Raw genomic sequence first — 6851 nt, 5'->3', positions numbered from 1 at the left:
AAAAAGCCCAAACGCGATGGAAGATTATTGTTAACACATGCAGGCGGGTGTTTCACTGCTGAGAACGCAGGAATCTTCGTTGAAGGCAGCCAAATATTGACAAAGATGTTTCATAGGTCTTACTTGCTTTGTGTAATGTGAAATTTAGTCCATTTATTATAATCAAAATGTGTAAGTAACAAACAATAGCATTACACAACTAACTAGATCATAATAATTTGTCATAGTGTTGTGTTATTAGTTTCCTTTTTTTATTATGGCTTACGAATAGTTTATCTGACTTCCAAAGGTGTGGAGTGTCCTAATGTCCAAGGCAAGGTTGCCAGTTTTTCAATTTAATACCAAATCCCAATATTCGACATGTGAGCTCGTTATAAAAAACCAAAACACACATTTGATATTTTAATATTCTCTTTTCGAATTAGCTTATATTTTTCTAACAACTTATCTCATTACTTGATAGATAATAATATGTGATCTATCGTCTCTATATGGCATTATGCGGGGTGAACCTGATACCAGAAAGTGACCAGGGAGTGAATAGATAAGAAATGAGAAATCTTGTTGTTTTGTTGTTTTTCCTTTTAGTTTTTGTCATTTATTAGGATTTTGTTTTCATTTACTTTTTTTATTTTTTTATTTTTTGTCTTTTTTTTCTTTTCGTTTTTTTTTTTTTTTTCTGCTTGTTTGGAGTTTGAGTTTTAAAAAACATTTTTTTTTACTCTAGATGTTTTACTTTTTATTTGTTTGTTTGTTTGTTTTTGTTTTCCTTGTTGCTGTTGTTGATGTTGTTGTTGTTTTGTTTCGTTTTGTTTTGTTTATGTTTTGTTTCTGTTTTTTCTTCTTTCATTTGAACAATCTTCTATATTGATTCTATTCAATACAGTCTACACGTTTCATATTTTGACAGTAGATAATTTAATTTTCTGCACATCTAAACTACTCTAACGTAACAAGACGGTTTGTCACGTGACGTCAATGACACAAATTCCAATAATTCTTATTACCATGAACATTTTAAAGGGTAATAGTTTTCTAGAGTTACGAATAGTAATAAGCATGGCGATCATTTATTTTTTATAATTATATTGATATATATTGACCGTTTTCATATGCTATGCGCTTCTTCCGCTTGTATTTGTTAATAAAAAAAATGAAAAGGAAGTTGGTAAAGACTTGTTAAAGATTAACCAGTATTTGGATTTAAAAAATAAAGTTATGATTGTTATATTTGAAGATATTTTTTATTGATAAATAAATCTGCAATTTTTTTTCTGTATCTTGTTTGGCATTCTTTAATAAACACAATCTGAAAACCCTTGTCGATCGCACGTCCTCAGCAATCGCGGGTTCTTCGTAGAGCTCGTTGCCAATCCAATTTTTTTTAGACAAACCATTCAGTCACCCTTCCTCCTCCTCCTCCTCCTCCTCCTCCTCCTCCTCCACCTGCTGCCCCCCCCCCCCTTCTCCTCCTCCTCCTGCCCCCCTCCTCCTCCTCCTGTCCCCCCCCCACCCTCCCCCTCATGCTTCCCCCCCTCTCCTTCCCCCCCCCCCAACCCACTCCCCAAACATGGCCTATTTAGAGTTGAGATTCCAGTTAACTGACCTTTCGTCCCCGTCCAAATCCAAATAAGCCACCCCACCCTCTCACCATCTGGCGTGAGAAGCTGTTGATCGATGGGTTTTTGTGCTGCTTCATCTTTCAACCAATCACCATTGGAACCGACGCCCAAGTATAGGGGATGTCCCGTTTCATTTGTAATGTCTTCATTGTGAATATAATCCTTCCTCATGGTCCCATATTTCAGTATTAAGTAGTTCTTGTACTATCATTGCTAATGCCTAAATGGTGAAATTTAACTTTATAAGGTCCTTGTAAAAGCATATGCCATATAGATAGTATGCGCTTGGCTAAGAAGCTCACAACATTGCCATACGGAAGTATAACGTACCAACACACAAAACTCTTTTAGAAACCTTTATAGTCTGGATAATACAGTTAAGTGAGAATTACTCATAAACGTGGATGTCAAAAAAAAAAACAATAACAAAGGCCCGAGTTACGTCAACTTCATTCTATCTATACGAGTGTTCCAGACTCGATGGCGGACAAAAAGCAACGAAGTCAACAAAAGCCGCTTAACGCAAAGCGAATTATTGTTTTTAAATATGCACATTCCAAATAAACAAACAATCAAACAAACAAAAAAAAACAAACAATCTCCACTTATTATAGTATAATTTACCAAATGAAGAGATATCCCTTGTTTGCTAGTTTACAATTTATAAAAAAGGCTCCACATGCGTTCTGTCAAAGAAATGTTGAAAAGAATTCCCTCTTTTGTGGTATGATAGATCTCACAACCATAAATTCTTCTTAATTTCTTAGCTCATGAATGTATAGAATTTTTTTAAACTGACCATTGGCCTTTGACATTGCCCAAAAAATGCACATACGTAGAAAAATCCTCGTAGTCTCAACTCTGTCAAGTACCAAGCATGCCTTGTTTTTCTCACTAGAGCTAGAAAATGAAATGGCTTCATTTTTAATTCATCATTGAAGATTCTACGAACCGAGGACCTTTTAAGTCCAAATTCATTACTGTGCCTTCGAAAAGACAGAAGAATTGCAAAAATTTGCGCCATTGCAACCAACGCCTGAACAGCTTCCACATGATGGTCATTTCGCACTGATTTGATGATGCCATGCACCTTGCTCTAATGGCTTAGTGAAAGACAATCCTAAAGGTTAAATCGCTCACAGCGCCTATGAATGGTTTCCTCGTGTAAAGTAGATCTCTAGATATTTGGAATCGACCACATAATATTGGCAATAACAGTTGAATGTGTTGATTTCAAATCAGCGTATTTCCGTACGCAAATTATGTGTTTACCTAATTACAATTCAAGGCCTCCCTGACAAAATGATACTTCTCAATATGCTGAAATATATTATGTTCGTGTTATATAGTGTCCGAATGACTCTTTTTTCTTATTTTATTAGCCTAGAGTTCACTTCTGTCATTGCTATGTATTTTATCACAGTTCTCATGTTATATCACGAATGTTCTGGCCGTAGGGCCTTCATGATAATGTCCAAAATTAAACAGTTATTAAAGCTGTAAATCAGCAAGAGGCAATCATGTCGTACCCCTCGAGATTTTGTTGAACCGTAGATAGTTCATCTAATATGTTTATCTGCGACAGATGGTCCAGTGTACCGTATACTTTGGCAAAACAACACTTTTTTCATTTTGACTAGAAATATTTTTTTTATTTTCAAGTATCAATGACCGTCGACTTGCAAACTTCAAAGAGCTTTTGGCAAGATGGAGGTCATTTTTATTGGTTGATAATTGAATTTTTTGCCATTTCTAAAATATGTGTTTTGTCGGGAGAGTATTTATCTTTAAGGGCGTTTTATATAATGGCGATCATTATATTGTGTGAGTATTATATGACATTCTGCCAACAATGACTAGTTATAACACATTTTATTCTTTTCGGTCATTAAATTAGATCTAGATCTATATGCATCCATAAAAATACCCGTCTACAAATTTGTACAAAAGGCTTACATTTGACACTTTAAAAAAAAACCATTGCGGTCAGCGGCTTAGGTTGTTGCTTCTTTCATAACATCTGCAATGACGATCAGAACACTAATTTTGAAGTACTTTGACATAGACCAAATTTTAGTCTGCTTATAGAAGTATTGCACAATGAAACCGCTGTCTCTTTTAGCGTTCTGATGCCTGACGTCTGCACGTGTATCGCCTCTAACACGCCTAATGGACCACAGCAGCTGTAGGTGCTTTTCCTACACGATGACAGGTAATTTCTCTGTAAAGCTCTTTCTAAATATAGATCGTCGTGAAGCCTAGATCGGATTCGAACTTGAAGGTCGTATCCTAAGGTCAAACCTAGCTGGGCCCTTTTTTTTCAAAATAATGTAAAATCCACAAAAATGTACTCAGAACATAGCAATGTAGAGAGTGTATAGAGTATAGACAGCATTGACTCAGAACGATTTACACGGGGTCCCAAGCATAGAGAATCCTAGTCTGTGGTCCCAAGCCATCAGAAACGCATGGCGTTATCACAATAAATCACACACACTCACTCACTCACTCTATCCCATGACCGGGGGACTCTCGGGATGCAGATTCACGATTCGGCGCCACTCACCACGGTCTTGGGCTTTCCTCATTAGATTGTTTCACATCAATCCTGTCCAATATTTAATGTTATCCTGCTTTACTTTCCTCTGTCTCTCTCTTTTTCGGCAGCCTTCTACTGTGCCCTGAATATTGTCTTGCATAAGCTTTCGTGTCTTACGAGGTGACCAAACCAAGACAATTTCCTTCTCTTTACCATTGCAAGTAGTGGTTCTTGCATTCCTGCCAGTTCTTTTACTTCGTCCAGAACACTTACATTGGTCCTATGTTCCAAATATGATATTTTAGTAGTTTTCGGTAGCCTCTGAGCTGGAATGCGCGAACTCTCCTTTCCTTCGGCATGGCGTTATCACAATAAATCAAAGATAATTAATTACTAAGGGATCTGAGCATTTTCCACGTACAAAGTGACAGAATAATAATGATCTGAGCATATTTTTTTTTGGCAACCTTTCATCAATCACCAACAGCAACACCCTCTCCCGTTAGTTCCTTTAATCTTGGTGCAGAATTCAAGGTAGCCTACGAAAAAAATCAATTAATTAACTTATTAAATTATTTATCAATCAGTTATACAATTTATTTATTAATCATTTATTCAGCCATTCATTTGCATTTATTTACAAATTTAACCAAACTATTTATTTATTTGCTCCTTTAAAAAATTAATATTATATATATATATATATATATATATATATATATATATATATATATATATATATATATATATATATATATATATATATATATATATAAGCATGTTTTGTCAGTAAGAGCTACCGTTTGGTCGGAGGATGTATTGGACGCAATGCTCATAGTTATAAGTCAACCGTTACTATTATCATTAATTCCATATTGCTATGTTCATGTCTTGATTGGTCATCCGTGGATCAGTTGAAGCTGTTACGTTATTGTTGTTGTTGTTGTTGTTAATGTTGTTGAACTTCTTCTTCTTCTTCTTCTTCTTCTTCTTCTTCTTCTTCTTCTTCTTCTTCTTCTTCTTCTTCTTCTTCTTCTTCTTCTTCTTCTTCTTCTCTTCTCTTCTTCTTCTTCTTCTTCTTCTTCTCTTCTTACTACTACTCTACTCTACTACTACTTACTCTTCTACTACTACACTACTACTTACTACTACTTACTACTACTACTACTACTACTACTACTACTACTTACTATACTACTACTTTCTTACTACTACTACTACTACTACTACTACTACTACTACTACTACTACTCTACTCTACTACTCTACTTACTATCTTACTACTACTCTCTCCACTACTACTCTACTCTACTACTACTATACTACTACTCTCTACTACTACTACTACTCTACTACTACCCACTACTACTACCTACTACTTCACTACTTCTTGACTATACATCTTCTTACTACTACTATTCTCTTCTTCAATTCTTCCTTTTCTTCTTCTCTACTTCTCTCTTCTCTACATCCTCCCTCACTCTTTCACACACATCATCATCATCATCATCAATATATCTATATATCATATCATATCATCATCACCACCACCACCACCACGGCGGCTTTCTTCAATTCTTCAATTTGTGTTGATTTTGCATTTTCTCTTGTACTTCTGTTTCGTTTTTCACATTGCCCATTCCCTTTTCTATTTAACACACACACACACACACACACACACATATATATATATATATATATATATATATATATATATATATATATATATATATATAATATAAATTGTAACACTTAACATGTAGGACGAGACATGACGCCTGTAAATATTTTTCCGACGGAGACATCGCTGTGAACAGCCAGTTACTCATTTTACACATGAGTAAGGTGAGAGAATATGAGTAAAGAGCCTTTTCGAATGACTTAGCTTTGCGCCACTCAGAGCGAGACAAGTAATCGGGACCTACTGGTTCGAAATCGAGTGTCAAATCTCAAAGCTGCGCATATATTTTGTCTCTCTTGTTAGCAATGCTTTAAAATAATATTCAAAAATATCAAAATTACCCTTTGTTTCATCCCAAAAGGAATATTTTAGGCTCTATTTGTGGGAAGATTGGAATAACGCAAGTGTCCGCCGCAACGCAGCGCCACAAATTGCGCTATTGCGAGGTGACTTGCTCAAGATCACATAGTGCTGTTGGGGGATAGAACTTTGGTGATTCTGGATACGAAGCAAAGACTAAACCGCTATATTACGTTGCAACTGGCTAATCTTATGCAATGATGATACGTTGTTCCCTAAAGTGTTGCTGTCAACAGAACCCGCCTTTTACTATATTATATCATAACATATAAGAAGATTAATGGGTACTTGTAAAATACATCCAGACCACTGCCTATGTATAGAGTACAGACTGCCAGTGAACGAAACATTCTTGCCACTAACTGCGGTGTTTAAACTAGGTGTAGTAAATTTTCTTTTCTTAACCTACCCCTATAACTCATACCCTCTCTAGCCATCGATGTATGGCTCCACTGCCTTGTGGATACCTTCGGGAGGAGGAAAGGCTAAGGAGTAAACCTAACAGAAACTTGCATCCAAACTGATGCCAAACGTATCGCTGTGCGATCCTTTGGACCACACCAGGGAGGAAGAGAGGGAGGTTCTGGTTACTGGGCAGCCCAGGATCTCCACATACTTTGCCCAGGCCGCGCCCTGGAGAGGACACTCC

The sequence above is a fragment of the Berghia stephanieae genome, chromosome 1 (genome assembly GCF_034508935.2).
Source record: "Berghia stephanieae isolate SIO BIC M18660-M18661 chromosome 1, UCSD_Bste_1.3, whole genome shotgun sequence".
Lineage (NCBI taxonomy): Eukaryota > Metazoa > Mollusca > Gastropoda > Nudibranchia > Aeolidiidae > Berghia > Berghia stephanieae.
The sequence above is the reverse complement of the archived record's forward strand: the minus strand, read 5'-3'. Positions refer to the sequence as shown.